At 45.4% G+C, this 20,984-nt stretch overlaps 1 long non-coding RNA gene across 3 annotated transcripts; it reads left to right on the forward strand.

Moving 5' to 3' along the window:
• Positions 1-5,062: 5,062 nt before the first annotated feature.
• On the forward strand, positions 5,063-20,673 carry LOC129383041 (uncharacterized). 3 transcript variants are annotated; one of them, XR_011893274.1, is made up of 4 exons: positions 5,063-5,631; positions 7,760-8,012; positions 12,231-12,363; positions 19,208-20,673. It is a non-coding gene; the product is annotated as an uncharacterized lncRNA (long non-coding RNA). The 3 variants fall into 3 exon arrangements; XR_008610977.2 differs by lacking the exon at positions 7,760-8,012 and adding an exon at positions 9,010-9,102; XR_008610976.2 differs by lacking the exon at positions 7,760-8,012 and having other exon boundaries at positions 5,479-5,631.
• The last annotated feature ends 311 nt before the right edge of the window (positions 20,674-20,984 follow it).

The following is a 20,984-nucleotide window of genomic DNA, read 5'->3' on the forward strand; positions in this document are numbered from 1 at the left end:
TTGCCATGCCATGCCAGGCGATTGGAAGATTGGTGGAAGAGAATAGGGAAACGACAAAAAACGGAAACGTACAAAAGCAAAGTTCGCAAAAGGGGCCAGAAAATTTGGTTATGGGAGTTAATGGCGTCTTTTTTTTTTCTTTTTCTCGTTTTCAACCTACCTAGGACATTAGGCAGTATAATAACAAGAGCTTGGTGGCGCAACCCACCACCCCGTTCCAAAGGGGACGAGAGAGAGAGAGAGAGAGAGAGAAGTTTAATGATACGAAATGCGGAGAGGAAGGCCTGAGGCGTATTTATCTAGCTAGCTACTCGGCTTTGGGGGAAGGGGGAGAGGGAAAGAAAGAGGCACATGATGGATGACAATGACGAGAGAAGGAGGATGTAAAACATATGGCAAGCAATTTGGCATGCTCAAAGCCTACAATCCAGGCCCGTACTTTTCAAAAAATTCAGTAACGCCTGGATGGCCTTGAAACTCGATTGAGCGTCAGGCCAAGGGCCTAAAATAACGTCCAAAGGGGACGCTCATAACATCCATCCATCAATCCATAAGCGAACGAATGCAGCGAAAGATGAAAGAGCGAACGCGCAGCGGGAGGTGGATAACGCGAGCCACGATAGTCGGAGACCATTATTAACTCTATGGCGGAGACCATAGAGTTTCACATTAGTATAACTAGAGGGAAATCTGGCGCTGCGATCGTTCAACCACCATGGGAATGATGGGAAGTACAGGCTACGGATTGGCATTCTGTTGACTGGCAAACTAGTCTACAAGTATTTTTTTTTTTTGCAGTTTCGGTTTCGCTCCAAGCGTAATTGCTGTAACCTTCAGTGGGACTGTGCAACGCAAAGCTCTCTGCCTTTGTTATGTTGCTCGAAGTGGCGATAGCGAGCTGGGCCAGCGGCTGGGACGATGTTTGGGTCGCGGTGCGTTGTCGAAGCCCTGACGAAAAAGCGACGGCGTCTTAAACGTTGAAAGACCACGTTTCAACCGTTTGGACCTCGGTTTGTTAAGTGTGTTAGGTTGGCGCTGTAGCGTTACGTGCTTTATGGAACTTCAGAATAGAAAAAGGAAGGCCCTACTGATACAAGACATAGACAGTTATACTTCTAGTGGCTTGACAATCAAATTTTATTGAGGGCTTCATTATGCATTGCTCGTTTATGTGCTCATTGAAATTCGTGTTTTAGGACTTTGAGAACACAAACTTACTTGTGGTAGGAAAGGTTGCTGCTTCCTGGCTGTAGTCTAGTGTCGCAAAATGGGTAAGTGCGCAGCCACGCCGTAACGCTTCGGAAGCGGTACGTCAACATAAAATAAAATGAAGCATACAGCTGGTAGGAGGCCTCAAGCATCCCTGCTAGCAGTGGAGCAGATGTGCTTAAAAGTACTTGAAGACGTTCAGCAATCGTGACAGCCGACGCAGCCTTTCGAAAGAGCGAGAGGTTCGCAAATGCTTGTCGTCTGCGAGAAAAGTCTCGCGTTCGCAGCGAGCAGGCGTCGTAGCAGACGACACTTGTAGCATTCCTCTCAGGGGCGCAACACTTTCTCACAATACAAAATTTTTATTTCCATAAATACTTGATGAGTATTTTTATATGAGCGCATGCACGGTTGTTATTGTTGTTATAAAATTAAATAAATAATTACTCTCTGGCGTCAAATTGGGAACAGAATTGCACAAGAATGCATACCCTGGTGTGTCCTGGTGATAAACCATAGTAAACCATGCTTCCATCTCAAAGTCATACAAAGTTTATGTAACGTGTTGTGCATTATTTAAGACACTGCAGAAATAAAATTAGATTTTACGCGATAATATTTGAGTGTAGCTTCGTTTACTGCGTCGCAAGCAAACGCCGCTAGTTTAAAGATTGAAGTGAATCCGAAGCCTGTTCTTTCCATCATTCCATAGAGTTAATTATAATGTACTAGAATAATATTCTAGTACACTATAGAGTTAATATAACCAGGATAGTAACTCTGTGCATCGTTCCCATGTAGGTTGAGGCAACGCTCAGGAGAACCCCCGTAGACACTAGCGCTACATTTCTTACTAGGGTATTTATTTAGAAACTCCATGGCGGAGACCAATGAGAGCGGCCCCGTCAGTCACCGTTTATAAAGCTTTTTGAGTTTGGAAACTGCTCCTCCCAAAGCGGGCGCTTTTGGCGCCTAGGCACTCAGATGGCGCTGCGGTCGAAGTTTGCGCTACGCTAGCCACGCTGTCGTGCAGCAGCGCTGCAGACGTTGCAGTAGCCGTGAGCATTTGCACCGTGTTTTCTTGTCAAGTGGTCCTGATTTTTTTTTCCTGTAAGTGTGTGTGCATTATCGTGAGTAGTGCGTAAGTTACGCTTCAGCAGCTTTCGGTGTATGGTATGGTGTGGTCGGTGTGGGTGCTCATGTTGCCCTTGGGACCTGCAAGCATGCAATTAGCGGGGGCTGCTACTCTTAAACGCCAGATTTTTTTTATTTTTCGCTGTCTGAAGGAAGGTGGTGCGTGTGATTTATCTTTGTTAAAATGTGTTAGGACTGGGCAGCCAAATGCCAACGTGTTTCGTGTTTGGATGTACTATAGCGGGTACCGGCGCAACACAGAGAAGAGGCACTTCTCTCCGCCGAGAGAGAGAGAGAGAGAAGGAGATTCTTGATGATGGGAAGGAAAGGTTGGGGTAAAGTGCAGCGCAGTAACTGTCTCTCAGCAGAGGACACCTCAACCGCGCTGCACAGGGGGTATAGGGAATGAAAGTAGAGGGAGAGAAAGAGCAGCAGAAACAGCAGCACGCCGCGGAAATGTGATGGAGCTAAAGGCGGTCGGCGAGGCCGACAGCCTCGGCGAATGTCAGGAGCGCACGTAGTAGTGTCCTGTGTCGTGAAGGGCAGCCCGATGGGTGCAGGAGTTCAGTCACGGTGTCGCACGGCAGGCCGTGCCCACGGTAAACACGGGCGAGAGACGCGCGCGCGAGCGAAAAGTTGGGGCACTCACACCGATCCGCTTCTCCTTGCAAAGTGGGAGAGAGCGATACCCCGCGCAGACAAAGTTTGGGGAAAACATGCAAAGTGTGCGCCACCCACTTCCAAGAAGTGAAGTCGTATAAACAAATAATCACCGGAAAAGTGATCGATATCGAGCGCGGAGTATGGTCTCTCAGACGTTATGCAGTTCCTGCCATATTTCCCAATCTCCCGCAATACTTATTCTCAAATCGTAAACGCAGAAAATCTCCGAAATAGATATCAAGTGTCGCAACAAACGCAGGGGCAACTCACAGCGACGCGCTGCAGAGGCCACCGTACAAGATCAACCGGAGCCCGTGAAAATCAGCTATGTGAATGTTTATGAGTTGGTGGAGAAGAGCACGTCTTTGCGGTTGCCTCGACAGTGGAGATCGGCAGCTCTTGAAGATGAAAATGGACAGCGATCACAGATTGTTTTTTACGAGGCAGGAATGGAGGGGGAGGTATACACAATATTGAAGAGTGCCGTAGTTCGTAAAGATATGAGCTATGTATAGCTAGTATATCTGCCCGCGGAAAACTGGTGCCGACGTTGCCCATGGATATGGCAATCACTTAATATCACATAAAATGATGAAAGTGACCTCCTTCATGAAGCGCAAAAGGGATACAATGGCTTCACAAGACTCTCTACCTCCTGAAGCAATTTGCTTGTGAGTGAACGCGAGTTTGTGACTGGCAGCCTGGTTTGTCCTTCAAGAAAACTCTGCGTGAAAAGCATAGAAGAGACCGTTGTGCAAGCATCAAAAGAAGAAGCCTTTGGGGACCTTTTCTGGAAGGTTTTAGGTGCCCTTGCCAAGACAAGGACAAACTGTATCGGTTGCCCAGAGCATAGCTGTGATTTTACAGCACAGATTGTACACTTATATTTGCAATTGGTCACACGGATGCACTTTTTTTCCCGTGAGAAGAGCCAGGAGAACGACAGTGCCAATAGAGCTCGGAGGGAATGCAAAAAAGCAAAGCTCGTGTGAATGGTAAACGAAGTGAAAAGGAAGGTCTCTGTAAGTGTGTGAAAAGCTTTAATAAACTATAATATGCTAATACAAGTCCACTAAGAACGTCTCTGTAATGTTTTTATTTTATAACTATTTACCAGAGGTAGCAGAGCATTGCCAACATGATATCTATTTATCAGGTTGCGCTCTATATTTGCCTTAATATCTAAGGAGTCGTACATGGAACCTCTCTGTAGGTGACCCTGGCGGGTGTATCTCGTCCTTAATAAAATCGGGGGAAATGTTCAAACTTTGTTTCAATTTTTGTAAATTCTCACTTGCGCGATTTCGCGTTCGGAAAACAGGAATAAAAATTAATCGCCATCGTGTGATACGGAGTGGTAACATCACCTTTCAAGCGCAAGCGCGAAGTAAACTCATTTCGCCATACAGATGCCGAAAATATAAAACGCCAGCCCTGAGATGCACAAATGATCAATGAGATTGACACGATTTATACCATTGCTTATAGATGTTTTGGTCAATAAACGTTGATTCACACGCCATATATACGACAGCGCAGTTTTCTACAGCAGGTTTAAAGCGTTTAAACGCAATAAAAATCAAAAGCGCGAAATGCACACGCACAAAAGCGACTATTCTGCCGAGAACGAAATGTAATCGCCAATGCCCACCTTTTTCTAAATCACTGATCGTTTGTACGCATACGTGGGCTAACTCCTAAACTGGTACAGCGCAGATAATGATGCTGTGAAGCGTGAAGCTAATCGCCGTGCGAAAGCACAACGGAACGCTAAGCACCTGTAGCAGACGACGCGCTTCCTTTGCGCAAACTTCGACAGCAGCGCCGCGGTGGCGGGTACAGAGGCGGGCCGCATACTCGCTGCGGGCGCGGCGAGGAGATGTGTGAACTGAACGGTGCTCGGAGGGGGTAGGGCCTCTTCTCAGTTTTTCCTTCCTCCGTGATGGTACTATGATGGTACCACTTATCATTGAGCTCCGCAGAGACATGCATGACCTCCGCGACTATTGTAACAATATATCCCGGAGCCCCAGTTGCACTCACCATAGAGTTTCCTACAAAAATTACTAGAGGGAACTCTGGCGCTAATGTCTACGGGAGCAGCAATGGGAGCGGTTGTCGCAGCATGGGAATTTGAGAGTACATGGATTTGCCTAAACTTCGTTTTTTTTTTTTTTTTGGCTTCAAACGGCTTTGTGACTTTTCTAAACTTGTCATTTTCAACAGTGTATTGCGTAATAAATAATTGAATAACCATCATTAAAATTGCCAGACGCCAGGATTCGAACATAGAGTTTCTCACTACATTACCTAGAGGGAAATCTGGCGCTGCTGCGCTGTGGTATGCATGGGAATGCCGGTATTTTGTGGATTCGGATTGGCATCGTTCTCGTAGAGACAGGGAAAGTGTCTGCGTTCACCCGGTCGACGGAACGCAGGCGTTAGGTTCACCCAAACGTCACGTCCGGGATGCCGCACGTTTTTCGCGCCCGTGATGTCACATCCGTCTTTGCTTTTGGCGGCAGAATGGCAAGCTCAAAGAGGTACAAAGAGGAGCTACGCTCAAACAACTCCACAAAGATGTGGGTCGTTTATTTTTGGGGGCTTGCGCTATTGTAAGCTATCGTAAGTACTTCCTTTTTCCATTCGATGTGCATCTACTACGCAAACCTACGCTTTCGGCTGCCTGATACTTCATTTCCAGGTTCCTCACCAGCTTATTTTCCTTGTGACGCATCCCACGGACCGCCGCACCGATCAGCCAGTGCTACAGTGTACTAGCGCCGAGAATGCATATTAGACGATACTGTTTATCTTAGGTTCCTTCAGACTTCGTAAGAGCCTTTTTCACAATCGCTTAAACTTAACATTACCTGGTTACGGTGCTGCTACACGGCAGAATGTGTAAATGGCAGATGACCCAAGTGCGGCATGTGCGCGCACTTGTTTAGAGAAAATAAAGAGTATTCATCATTTATTTCGCAATGTAAACGCACATTCCTGACGCATGGTTCAGGTCTGCCGTCCGCCGACTAAGGGCGGTAGTGAATGAGGTCGCTAAATGAGTGCTTTGCGGCGTCATTGCACGCGCGGGAAACAGCGTTCGTTTTACATAGTAATATCGCTGCGCTGTCAACAGCCATTCTCTGGTAACCTTCCTCCGCAGCGTAACGCTCGAGTGCTCTGTGCAGATGTGACAGAGGTTGTGTGCGCGGTCGGTATTTGTGATTTTCTAGAAATAAGCTTCATTACAAAGTGCATGATCAGGCTGCGTGGTCGTCCGTTCTACTAGAGTGGGACAATCAATAAATGATACAAGCATGGACATACACATGCTGTCGCCAAATAAAGCTTAAGGTGGGTCCATTTAATACTGGTGGTTTAATCATGGATGAAAGACTGGGATGTTCTCTTTATGTGCTTGCTTCAAAATAAGATAAATCGAAACTTGGCCAACCAATTTTACTAGTGTTACAAGGTTTTGTGAGAAAGGGTGTTGTGTATTGCTTTGTAATGAGTGACTTTAAGAGTGTGGCATTGTCTCCCATCGCACGTGTATTATCCCGGCTGGAAGTTATGTTCATGTGCTCAACAGTGCTTCAGGAACCCTCTGAGCGCTTACACGTTGATATTACAGCCACTTGTGAATTCTGGTCCTAATGCAAGCATTAAGGGGTTTTAGCACTCATTTTAGTGATAACTTTAGACGTTAATTCTATAGTGTATATTGTTGACTGACAAGAGAAGCTGGGTCTGGTAAGTTTTACATCTTGACACTAACCTGTGGCATGATGAGTTTACGCAAAAGAACAGTGCAGGTGCCATCATATATACGTTCATTGACCTTACATTGTTGTGCTTTGAGTCACGAACATCACTGTCAGATCTTTTCCATCTCGTCAAAATGTTAAACGTCTATGGTAATCGATGTCTAAACATCTTAGTACATATGCCTTTGTGCTACCATCAGTGAGAAACAACGGTCAAGGTTCCTGAACAAGAACAAACTTTAATTTGGCTTGTTTGCTATTGGGTGAACACTCAATATCTGCTGAAGAATCTTCCCTGAAGCCCACTGCGCAGACTGCTTTGATAGCCTTATCGTGGAGTGTCACTCAGTGATGCGCACAGCTGTGGCTGAAATGGCTGTGGCACTTTGGCATGCTCCAGACATGGTGGTTGATGTACTAAATAAGGTGTGTCCGATTTATGCACAGTTTACTGCACCATGCGCACCAGTCATGTTGTGCTGTCCCACAGCCCTCAATTCTTTGGTGCAAAAGCATGCCGCTGCACAACAGTTCTCAATTGTAGCATGGTGTAGGCGATGTGCCACTGCGTTGCAGGGAACAGCTGCACCTGCTCGTTAGCTGGTGCTGCTGAGGTTTGCAGCACCATGCAAACGATGCTCACAGGGGTGATGTTTGCAGACACAGAGGGCACTTCCAGTGGGTGTGCATATGCTCCGTAACCTCTTAAGCTTGAAGGAGCTTGAAGGTTTCAACATGCAGCCAAAAAAGTGTCCAGCACATTGATATTTGTTGCGGGCACTGTTACTTTAAAACCATTAATATGTAGTTGGCGGGTAACGTGGATCAGGTATGCACTAATCAATGTACTAATTAGCCGACAATCACAGATGAGCGGCTATAGACTTACCGGCTAAAAGAACATGTTAATTCTCACTCAAACACATGCAGACAAGCTTTATTTGCGGGCAGGCAGCAAAAAACTTGTTACTTTCACTTGCCAGTGTAGCGACTTTGCAGTGGTGACGGCATCCTAAAACACGGCAAGTCCGCCAGCCAGTTTCTCCATCAGTCCCCACTTCTCTGCAAATGCCCTGATGATGGTCAACACACAAGCCATGTCAGATACGGAAGGGCCATCATCCATGTCGTCATCCGTGACGATGACGTGGAAGTGCTAGAAGCTATGGGAGCAGGAAACACGTCATGGCTACCGTGTTTTGACGTCGCTATTGGTGGCAATGCAGTACGGGAGAGGTCCGTATGCCACAATTTTGCTATCTATGATCTGCAAGCACAACATTTTGTCAATGTCACACTTGCAACTTGTAAAATGAAGTAAATACTACGCATTAACCACTTGGCATGCATCAAGTGACTACGGTTTAAGCAGTAATTCGTCAGTGTCATGCTTGTACCCTCTGAAAAATGAAGTAACTACTACACGTTAACCGTTTGGCATGCATTACGTAACTATGGCTAAGTGCTCAGCCAATACATCAGGTTGAGTGGCGACAGGGCAGGGGATTCATTATGGCTACATTTAAATTGGAATTGCTTATTAAGTGGGTACATATTGATACATGCATATTGCGTGTTTCTTGTGGGTGATGCACGCGGGTGCCCTGACAAACACGACGAACGCTCTCTGGCTCTCGAGCTGTCGGCTGAACTGGCCAGCACTGCATTATCCTTTGTAAATAGTCTCCAGTTCTTAATCCTTCGTTTGCGTAACATTTTGGTGGAGGGTACCATTCCCCGCCCTCGCCACGGAGCTCCGCAGCGGCCGCACCGTCCTGCTTTCCGCCATGGCTCCTGGTGACGGCACCTCATCTGCTTCTACTCCTGCGACCCCGCCAACAACTTGCGTTACGGTTACTAACCCCTGCAATCCTGGCATATGCTCCGGCCAAGATAAGGTCGACGTTGAGGACTGGCTCAACCTGTATGAGCGTGTTAGCCAAAACAACTGCTGGGACCCTACCATTATGCTAGCCAATGTCCTATTCTACTTGGGTGGAACTCCTCGTGTCTGGTTCCAGACACACGAGGACGAGATCTCTAGCTGGGATGCTTCAAGGAGAAGCTCAGTGACCTCTTTGCAAATCCCACCGTTCTGCCGAAAGGTGGGAACAGTGGGCTGGCTGTTAGAAAAGAGCTTGCTACTTGAGTTTAGTCTTCTACTGAATCGTATGTCTCATACATACAAGAAGTGCTCGCTCTTTGCCGGAAAGTCAATGACAAAATGTTTCAGGTTGAGAAAGTCGGCCACATACTCAAAGGGATTGCGGATGATGCATTCAACTTCTTGGTCTTCAACAATGTGTCCACCAACGTCATTGTCAAGGTATGCCACCGCGTCTTTCCACAGTTCTCCCAGCTTCCTAACACAGATGCGAGGTAATCTTGCGTCGACCTTACCACTTCACCACCCTTAAGTGAGCATGTCACACTATTGTTCGTCGTGAAATCGAGGCTACAAGTCCTGTGCCATTCCATCCACACCCACTTGACCCCACCATTGACCAACCAGCCCTAGCGATCTCATTCAGGTAGTTGTGTGGCAAGAATTTGCCGACCTCGGTTTTCCTGCTGCCTACTCCGTCTCCCAACCTGATGCCCGACTGGTGCTGACAGCTATGCATCACAGCGATCTGTATTCCCCTCCGAGGTACCGCAGCCCTACCCAGTGGAGAACTCCGGACAACAAGCCCTTTTGCTTCCATTGCCTCCGCATTGGCCATGTCGCTTGCCACTGCCGCACCTCCTGGACGTCGCCATATTCGAGCACCTTTTCCCCGTCTCCTCGTCCATGTGCCGACCCACGCCGTTACTCGCCTCACCGTATGCCTCCTACCTCAGACATCACCTCAGCGCCGTTAGTCCCCGTCGAACAAGCCACACCGCTATTCATCACCGACCAATTATGGACCCTCCCAGACAGAAAACTAGACCATGCAGCTCCTGGGGCTAGTGCTGCATTATCTTCGTCGTGTCGAAATCCTCCACTGACGCTCCCAACGAACCAGAACTTACTTGATGTTCACGTTGACGGTGTCCCTTTGACGGCGTTAATAGATACTGGAGCCCAGGTGTCCACAATGAGTTGTAAGCTCCGTAGTCGACTGAGGAAGGTTCTCATGCCTCCTACTTCCGAGCCGATGGCCGATGGTAGCACTGTTGACGTTGCAAGAATGTGTACTTCCCCTATCAGTATCGCCGACCACCACGTTCCTATTCTTTTTAGTGCGGATCAATTGTCCCCATGACCTAATCCTTGGACTCGACTTTCTTACAGTGCATTCAGCTTTTATCGACTGTTCTGCCGATACCCTTTGCCTAGAACTTCCTCTACTCATGCATATTCGTGCCGAACTGCCGCACAACTTTAGTACGACCGCCTTTGTCCGCCTGCCACCTAAAGCCTTGACTTTCGTCGATTTGCTATCATCTTTTCCTGTGCAAGATGGTGATTACGTTGCCACACCTGTTCCTGATGTCTTTTTGATACGCAATATCGCTGTGCCCCACTCCGTATAACCCTCGCCAATAACCGGACATGCATCCCCGTTGTCAATTTTGGCCTGACAAAGGAAGTTCTACCCCAAGGCATATCGGTTGCAATGCTGCGTGCTATAGGAGATGACCACGTCACAACGTTTTCAGTAGACGTCTGCTCAGATTCTTCACCATGTCTACAGGATGCTATTTGCCCTGACGCAACATTTTGTCCCATGATTGCTGCGGACCTATTGCCTGAACAAGCAGCAACTCTGTGTCACCTTTTGGTTTCCTACCACGACATCTTCGACCTCAACAATCTCCAATTGGGCCAGACTTCAATTGTTAAGCATCACATAAATACTGGTGATGCCAGTCCTATTCATCACCGGCCATATCAAGTTTCTGCTTTAGAGCGTAAGGTTATTCAAGATGAAGTGAACAAGATGCTTGCAAACGGTATTGTTGAACCTTTGTCGAGCCCTTCGACGTTGCCCATCTTGTTAAAAGGAAAGATGGAACATGGTGTTTCTGCGTAGATTATCGTCGTCTAAACCGCATTACCAAGAAAGATGTCTACCCCTTGCCTCGCATTGACGATGACCTCAATTGTCTCCACGGTGCCAAATACTTTTCATCAATAGACCTTCGGTCTTGGTTATTGGCAAATTTCTGTGGATGAAAAGGACCAAGAGAAGACTGCGTTCGTCACCCCTGACGGTCTATATCAATTCTATAACAAGGTTTTACTGTACAATGGTAGTATTCATTATTATTTATTTATTTTTAAAGCTCTCGGCAGATTTGCTTGACTATGCTCCAGGACGAGCAGGCAATGTCGTTTATGGCACAACTCTGTGGAAGTGTTTTTGAACTTTACAGAAAGCATAAAAAGCTCGCACTGATTCAAAAAAGCAGCCATAAGCACGAGACCATGTAGTGATCCAATCAAGCAAATAACACGGCCTACACATCATCGCTTGATAGAAAAGTGCGAGTAGTGTGCTGCATCAGCATCCCTGGCACTGTTTATCTGTTGCACCGGCACTGCTGCCCCTTTTAAGCACCTGTTCTCTGTACTGCACGAGTATCTATCGCATCAATAGCTATGTCTACATTGACAGCTTTCTCAATCACCTCTCAGCATCAGCACAGGGTGCCATTGTTTCTAAGCATGCTTTGTTGAATCTTTCTATGATGTCAAAAGTGATTCGAAACAGAATTTCACTTGGAGTTTGGTTGTTCTTCATTGACCATATTTGCCCTGTCATTGTTTTTGTGTGTGTCATTTTATGGCTGTTCAATTCACCAGCACCATTTCAAACAGTTCACATGGTGCTGAACCCTACCATTCATTTCAGTGCTTCATTGATAGTGCCTTCTAAACCTTGCTATTCATTTCAAAAGGTGCTTGGTTGGTTAGCAATTTTTCAGCACCATCCTTCGGTGCAGCATGTTTCATGCATTGCTACCTTGGTGCAGAAGTATAGGTGCTAATCAGCGATGCAGCATACAAGACACTATCGAAACCCCACTTACACACATCTTCTGCATCTACGCCATGCTAGTGTACATGCTTTGCATGCATGTACACTAGCATGTTCTGTATTTGCCGTTAGGCTGCGAATCAGCTGTCTGTATTGATCAACTCAATGCTACTTCAGATTAAATATGCCTCTGTCAATACATCTGCATTGGTAGTTTGCTTGTGCTCTTATTGCCTTCTAAAATTTAATACAGAAAAACAATTGTCTGCATTCTCGTTAACGAAGGCATGACCAGTTCATTCCAAGATACTGACGTTCACTTCCACGGTGCACTTTGCTTTTAGAAAATGCTGTCTGATCATCTGCAGTGAAAAAATCGATATTTATTAACATATAGCATGTATTTAAACTACTTCTCTCATCGGCAGAACTAACCCTACCGTTTCAAGCATTTACTCATTTCTCTACATTATTTTTTTGCTTCCAGTACAAATGGGACATTGCTTTCCACTATTTTTATGACCAATGAGCTCAAGACATCGACTTTTATCTGGAGTTCAGGACCTGTCATTGCACTGTACTCTGCCTCTCAAGCTTATGCAGTCCAACTCGAGCTAAAGGTTTGTCTCACCTGCACCATTTGAAACAGTTTATGAGGTGCTGCACTCTTCCATTAATTTTAATGGTACAGCAATAGTGCCCTCTGAACCCCATCATTCGTTTCAAAACGAGCAGGCATAGGTGCCGATTACGGGGAAGCTCTGGGGCCCGAGCCCCCTCCGGAGTTTTCAGGGGGTGCTCGGCCCCGGGTGATGCCGAAGATGCCAAAGACCACTCCCTAAACACACACGCACACACACACACACACACACCCCTAAAGTGCCATTACCAGAGCTTTGTAACCCACATCGTTTGAGGTTTCTTTTGACTTTCCTCGACCTTTTCACTTGAAATTTTACAGGGACTAATAGCTTACTGCATCATTGTTGGTGTGGACATGCACGACTTTTAATTCATACTTTTGCTTTATTTCTGCAAGTCCTGACAATAGGAGGACACGCGTATTAGAAGCACTAGTGGCGGCTGCCTCATACATATTTTCTCACTTCAACCTTGTTTTAAATTTTCACTTTAAACACCATGCATATACACCATATATATATGAATATACACACAGGACAAAGTTTATTATATATTTGAAAGAGATGGAGGTAGCCAATTAAAATTTACTTCTAAAGGTATGGATAGCCTATGCCTAGAGAATGAATATGTTGCTGTATATTCACCACGCTTCAAATTGCTTTGCATGCTTTTTTGACCATGAAATACCTATGGACTTTAGTGACCCATTTGGCAGAGTCTTTAATCAATGGCGTGTGAATTGCACATGAATGTTGTGTGTCTCAGTGTTCCTTCTCTTTCCAGTAAGCAATGCTAACGACTCAAGAAAAAAGAACATTTCTAATAATTTACAGCATATATTATGAAAGGAAACATCGTCAGTTGCACGCAAAGGTCATAAATATATGTAGGGTGTCCCTATTAACTATCATGCACCAATATTTTAAAAAAGGGCAATGCGTTACTAAAAGAAACCTAGTGCATATTGTTTACAGTACAGTGCAGTAGCTGCCAGTAATTTTTTTGTTACTGAGAGTTAAGTAATTATAATTAATTATCTAACTTGAGACATACTATCCTAATTATCAAAGTGTCAATGAGGCATTTGAAGGCACAGCCAAGGGACATCTAACTACGGTACTTTCAGCAACAAACTAATTGCATACAAATTTTTTTCCGACATAAATAAACCCCACGAAATATGGAGAATACCAGGTAACTGCGCTCCCACCCAGATCATAAAGCAGTGCCCTCGGACAGGCTCCTTCTGAGTTATCCAGAACGAAATAAAGAAAAACATAGTGATCGAGCAAGTTCCTTATCTGCCGTGTCCCGGCTGAAGTAACACGTCGTGTTTGATGTTAGTTCGAAAACAGTTGTGATAACTGTTGTCTTAGCATCTGTAAAGTGCATGGATGTCTGATTTGTCTTTTTTTTTCTTTTTTTTGCCACAAAAGCGAATTGACAACGTCGGTGCAAAGGTGTAAATTTGCGTTCTGTTTTGTCCAAGTTTCCATGTCTTTCTCTATTGAGCAGAAGGTAAACATGATCCTTGCCTTAGGATCTGTAAGTGGCAAAAAGAAGAAGGTCGCAAATATATATATATCAGTCATGGAACGGTGGTGGTAGACCAAATGCATCGACTATCATCAGAAATTATGAATACCTGAGCCAAACCGGCAGCTTCAAGAAACAGCAGCGGAGGACTCCATCTTTGAGTCCTAACCTACGCACAAGTGTTCTAGCATTTATGGCTTCAAACCCTCGTGCTAGCATGCAAGACGTGGCCACTGAGGTACCAATTTCGAAGTCATCAGTTTGGAGGATTGTAAATGACGGCCTTTCGCTCGTACCACCTGAACCAGCACCAATGCTTAGAAGATAGGAACCTGTAGAGATGTCTAGATTTCTCGAATTGGGTCTTCACAAAAGCCTATGCGTCTCCAGACTTTTTGAGCAAGATCATGTGCACAGATGAAGCCAGTTTTTGCAGAAGCACCTAGGTAAATTTGCATAATGCACACTATTGGAGGGACTCCAATCTACATTAAGTAAGGCGCAATCGGCGCCAGTACCAGTGGTCGCTCAGTGTGTGGTTTGGAATTTACGCCAGTGCAATAATCAGTACCATCTTCAATCACGCACTGACTGGACAGCGTTACGTGAATGAAATCCTTGAAGGAGTGGTGGATGAGTTTCTCAACAAAGTCCCGCTGTCACGTCTTCCACTTCTGCGGTATCAGCAAGATGGGCCACCTGCATGCAGCAGCAGCCAAGCACGAAACTGGTTGGGTGCGACTTTTCATGCGCAATAGATTGGAAGGCACGAGCCTGTAAATTGGCCGGCTAGGTCACCGGACCTCTCTCCGTTCAATTTCTTTCTTTGGGGTTATGTGAAAGATTGTGCTTACATGATCAAGACGGACGTCAGATTAGTTCAAGGTAAGGATAACGGATGTCTACTGTAGAATTCCGGCGTCGGTCATCAAGAAAGCCACTAAAGGTGTGATAAAATAGTACTGCGTAGCTGCAAAAGGAGACCTATTTGAACACGTCCTCTAGGCTGATGTTCAATGGAGCTTACGAATTCATAGATAATAAGAACACACCGTGGTTCCCTTTTTTTTTTTTTTTTTTTTTTTGTCTGTATGTGTGTGTGTGTGTATGCCGACATTCTGATTGCCAGTTCGGCTCATAGAAGTGGTATATTTAATTTCGTGAATGCATTGGTTTTGCCTTTTCTCTACAAGTTGGTCGCTTTCCAATGTGTTTCTTTCGCTTTTATTTGTTGACACGAACCTGTTTTTGCAGCATGTATACACTTTCATGAAAAATAAAACGCTCACTTTATATTGGCTTTGGTCCGAAGCAAGTTTCTGGTGCGAAATATAACTTCGCCCGCACTCTTTCGATGCGGTGCGAGGAAAGGCTGGATTTTGAAACATTCTGTGCCTATTACATTGCTCTTCGCATTTCGTGTGTGGTCAGAGCTGCACTTTGGCTGCGTTATCAAGGCTTTTGTTATCATTGATCAGTCGGCCTTGAGAGAGGGATAATAAGTGTGACGTAGAGAGAAAGGAGTAGCTGTGAAGCTGCAAAACCTGCTGTTGGGGCTCCTTCCATACCATTATCAAGGTGGTGCGCTGTCTCTTTGGGTTTACGATAGGCAATGCAGTTGCTTTAAATCAGCTTATTTGAGGGCATTGCTTTATGATGCGGGTGAGAGTTCACTCACATGGTATTTTTCATAGTTCGTGAGGTTTTTTTTTTTGCCAGCAAAAAAAATTGTACGCAGTTAGTATGTCGCTGAAAACACTGCAGTTAGATGCCATTTTGGGATGCCAACAAATGCCTCATTGACACTTTGAAAATTAGGAGAGTACTTCTCGAGTTAGATAATTGTAATTACCAAATTAAATCTCAGTAACGAAAGAATTACTGGCTACTACTCCACTTTACTGGAAACAATATGCACTAGGTTTTCTTTGAGTAATGGTACTGTTCTTTTTTTTAAATCTTAGTGCATGATAGCTGTGGAACACTCTCTCTTCATTCCCATAACCCTTTCCCCAGTGTAGGGTAGCAAATCGGACATGTGTCTGGTTAACCTCTCTGCCTTTCCTCTTCTATTTCTCTCTCTCTGTATAATTCACTCAGTAACCGAAATGAGGCCAAGCCAGATTCACTCGAAATCAGAATCAACAGCAGTCATGTGCGGCAGCACTTATGCTCGGACTAGCAGAAAAAAAAAGAGAGAGGCTGCAGTTTTGCAGAAAGGCAAAGCAGTGTTAGTGATAGCCAAGTATGCAATAATTACACGAAGGAAGATTACACCAGCAAGGGGACTCAGGCTGTGAAATTGAACTGTCTCCTACTACGAGGTCTTGTATATACTTAGCGCCGTCACTTCAGTGCTCAAGTCTTCGAGGTCACACGAAGTTTCTTGAAGTGCAAGAAATATATATATGTATCGTAAGGAACCGCTTTATTCCAGCCAAGCTCGGGCTACTACCTCGAGGATTAAACTGTGCTGCTGGTGATGATATATGCAGATGGAAAAGATGTGCAGATGATGAAGTTGAAAATCGGGCATGTGTTGCGCCCACACTAATTCTCTCTCGCTGTTGAAGCGGCCACCTGGCTGTGCATAAGTACTATAAAATGCGTCAAGTATTTGGTTTTAAGCGGGAGACATGCACTATCTCTGTCCCACAGCAGCAGGAATCGGATGGCGTTCTAATGAGCGAGACATGGTAAATGACAGGTGATGTCTGCTCAATGACCGTGGAAAGTCGAATAAAACATGTGAGAAATTTTTTTCATAAGCAAGGAACACACACAGGAGTCCAAAGAAGAACTTCGTCACCAGGAGAAAAAGTCACAGCACAGTGGGTCGAGTCATAACGAAACTTGCGAGTGTCCTGGGAGATGCCGGTGTTAAGCGGGGCGAGGCGACTGCAGTCCGCGAGGGGAGACACAAAATGTTCTGAGAAAGGAACTGATGGGGGTACAGGAGTCGAAAGGAATGATACATCAAGAATGAAACTTGGTGAACAGCCATAGATGAAGAAAAAAGGTGAAAAGCCAGTAGTACGTTGCGTAGCCATGTTATTAGGCGAATGTCACGAACGGCAGGATTGCATCCCAATTCGTGTGGCCGGGGTGGATGTACATCGCAATCATGTCGGGGAGGGTACGGTGAAAACACTCCCTCAAGCTGTTGGTCTGCGGATGGTAACTGGAAGTCGTCTTGCGAATTGTGTTAGAGGCGCACAAAACTTCTGTAAGGATAGAAGAGAGGAAGACTGCTGCGGTCACTGAGGAGAACGCGCGGAGCGCTGCGGTGTAAGATAATGTTGTGTAGAAAAAAATCGGTGGCTTCAGCAGCAGTCCTGGATGGTAGAGTTGCTGTCTCCGCATAGCGTGTTGGATGGTCTACGGCCGTTACAATCCAACGATTGCCATGTAAGGTCGTGGGAAGAGGACCGTACAAGTCTATTCCAACTACTTCGAAAGGCGAAGCGGGACAAGGCAGAGGTTGTAAAGAGCCAGAAGGAGCTGTTGGTCGTTTGCGGCTTTGACAATGAATGCAGGATGCAACATGCTTCGCAACGGCTGAAGACGGGCCAGGCCAGGAGCAGCGACTTCATATTCTGTTGTAAGTCTTGTGGTAGCCTAGATGACCAGTCGTCGCATGATCGTGAAATGCTTCGAGCACCTCACATTGCAGAGAACATGGTACGACCAGGACCCATTTGTTGCCATATATGTGATAAATGTTGCCACGTAAAGCCCCATTGTGCAGCTTGAATTGATTAAGTTGTCGACAAAGTCAAGCATTTGGAGGTGACGAAGAATCTTCCATGCATTGGAGAATAGTTCAGCAGTATGGGTCGATGCATTGGTGGAACACAAGGACAGATGGGCTGTCGTGTCTTAGCCAATCGAGGGTTACAGTGGGTAAAGCTGATGAAGAGGACTCGGGACGTACACAATTACGGAAAGGTGATGGTGAATCGTCATGATTCGGCAGAGGGTAGCGAGAGAGAGCATCGGTGTCTTGATGCTTCTTTGCAGCCCTGTAGGTGACATTGAAATCGTACTCCTGTAGGTGAAGCACACAGCGACCCAGGTGACCTGATAAATTCTTTAGCGATGAAAGCCAGCACAGTGTGTTATGGTCGGTAACGACTGTTGAATGACGGCCATGAAGATATGGGCGAAATTTTTGCATTGCCCAACAGCAAGGCACAATAGCAAGGCTGCTTGGTTATGGTGTAGTAATTCTCTGCACTGGTTAGTGCATGACTAGCATAAGCAATTACTAGTTCGCGGAACGTGTTGTCACGTTGCAGTAGAATGGCACTGAGAGTGACTGCTAGCGTCGGTGTGAAAGATGGTGGGCGCGGTCGGATCAAAGTGGCACGATACTGGGTCTGACATCAGGGCATGTTGCAAAAGCAGGAAAGCATGTTCACATTCGTCGGACCAAACAAGGGGCAGCGAAGCTGCATATGAAGTGCCGGAAGAAGCAAGTCCAAGAAAACTGCATGTCTTTTTGACGCAGTGGACGTAAAATTCGAGGATGGCAGCAAGCTTTTTGGAGTCCAGTCGAATACCTTCTTTGCTGACTATGTGCCCCAGAATTTTGATGGTCTTGCTGGCGAAACTGCATTTGTGTGTGTGTGTGTGTGTGTGTTGAGCTGCAAACCAGCATTTGCAAGACAGGCACGGGCTTCATCAAGACGTTGCAAATGTTGTGAGAACGTGGTTGAAAACAATGTCGTCGAGATAGCACGGACAGGTTTTCCATTTCAAGCCACGCAAGGCTTATCGATCATGCGTTCGAAGGTGGCAGGCACATTGCAAAGTCCAAAAGGCATCGCATTGAACTCGTAGAGCCCATCAGGGGTAGCAAATGTTGTTTTTTCTTTGTCGGATTTGGACATCGGTATTTGCCAGTAGCCTGGTCTAAGGTCAAGGCTAGAAAAATTTTCAGCACCGTGGAGTGAATCCAGTGCATCATCCATCCGTGACACAGGGTAAACATCTTTGCACATGATTTTGTTCAGCGCACGGTAATAGATGCAAGAACACACTGAGCTGTCTTCGTGACAATTGCAACAACATGAGTGTCAACAGCTCAAGTGACAGTTGATCCACGAGGCAACAGTTGGGGTTCGAGAGTTTGGTTTATTGTGGTAAGCAATGCAGACCCCTCAGAGAAGCGAATAAGGCCAGGGGTAATCAGAATTGCTCAAGATAAGGTATGGTCATAGGGTAGAAGGAGTACGTCGCCATCCACAATGCTACAGGAGTTGACACTTATAATCTCTTCTCTAGGTGGCCAAAGAACGTAATCGGAAGAGGTGACGAGACGAATGCGTTCTTCGTGCTTGGGAAGAGAATTGCCAGTGGCATCCAGTTGTGTGAGGCGCTGACGACAAGAGATAGAAGCGGACGCCCAAGATAAGAAGTCCCACCCCAAGATGAGTTCATGGGTCACTCACGAAATACCGCAAAAACAATGTGGTGACGAATTTTGTCTATGGACACACGAACTGTGCGATTGTACGAATAATAACATTGGTCGCTGCACAAAGAGAAAGGCTGGAGTGCGGCAATTCTTGTGTTTTATAGAGTCCCGAACAGTCACATGGCAATGATCGCCAAGCGTCTTGTAACATGGAGCCACCTCAGAATTGCACCAAACAAAGATGATGGATGCAGCCAGCCTTGCCAGATAACTGCATTTTGACTATTCTTTATTGTTCACATTTTTTTTGCAAAAGGAATTCTTGCGGAGAATTTTATCTTCAATGGCCTTCACTTGACGTCATCTGCTACAACTGGCACATGAGTTAACTCCATAGCGCACCACTAGGATGGAGACACTGTGTCGTGGGATGCTTCCTTAAAAGTGGATGAGAAGATTCCAAAGGAAAAGTGTGAGATGGTCACAGTAATAACCAAGGCATTTGGCATGGGAATAACCCAGCTATAAAGGTATTATCAGATGTGGACAGGCATATAATCCTAAATGGCACCTTGCACGAGTCCCAAGTGTCAAATGTAATGAGTATCGTGCATTGAAAGGGCCAAGGATGTTTTGTACATGCAATGGAGCACTATACGCATTTGATAGCAGTTGCTTAGATGTACCAGATTAACAGGAACCAAACGAACTCCCTTAGACATAAGCATGCAGCAAATTCAAGGACTAGATGAAGTTTCAAAGAAGTATCTGTGTTTCATGTAGTATAGGAGTGAATGACCTTTGTGCGTGAGATCAGTTACAAAAACACTAAATGAATGCAGTACAGTGTCTGTATCATATCATATGCAGGCCAAACTAGCCTGGAGTTTCAGCGTTCCTTGTCAGTTCATTTAAATAGGCACTACATTGTTCAAAGTGCAATATTGTTCTACAAAACATAATATGCAAGATGTAGCATGCTAACCCTCGTGGCTCAACAACTACTGAACCGAAACCTCAATGAGCAGTGAAGCTTCCTTGTAATTTTCATCATAACCATACTTTTGCTCTTGAAAGTGAACCCCTTTAGTGAATTTGCTTGTGTATTAATTTTTCTTTAGGCAAGTATTTTTTTACATGTTAATGTCTCAATCCTGCTTGCTCTTTCCAGAGCTAAAACAAAATGCCTCTTATTTCAATTTGATCTTTTGACCTAGGAAGCCATCATCTGGTGCTGTGTACAGCAAGCACATGCTTCGGGCAAGGAGGGAGCCAGCACCATATCTACATCAGCAAGAACATCGGTGCTCAAAATAAACATTTTCTTTGCAAATACCTGTCTTTTTATACTTCCAGCATGAAGTAATAAGTTTCTTTTGCCTTCACATGCAGGAAGGTTTGTAGGAATAAATAGTGACTGTTGAATGCCCAGGAAAAGCCTTGAAGCTTTTCTACTTGTACAGTGGTAAAGTACATGTGTACTTGAACTTGATAGTACAGAAACGAAAGGCAAAATAACGGGCACAATGCTCGAGGCAGCAGTCGTATAAATGGTAGATGAACACAACTAATTGTGCTGTCCAGTTTCATTCAGTTTGACCAAGTGTTGCAAGGATTGCCTTCAAAATGAATCATTCAGTTTAG

Source organism: Dermacentor andersoni, chromosome 3 (assembly GCF_023375885.2).
Source record: "Dermacentor andersoni chromosome 3, qqDerAnde1_hic_scaffold, whole genome shotgun sequence".
Taxonomy (NCBI): Eukaryota; Metazoa; Arthropoda; class Arachnida; order Ixodida; family Ixodidae; genus Dermacentor; species Dermacentor andersoni.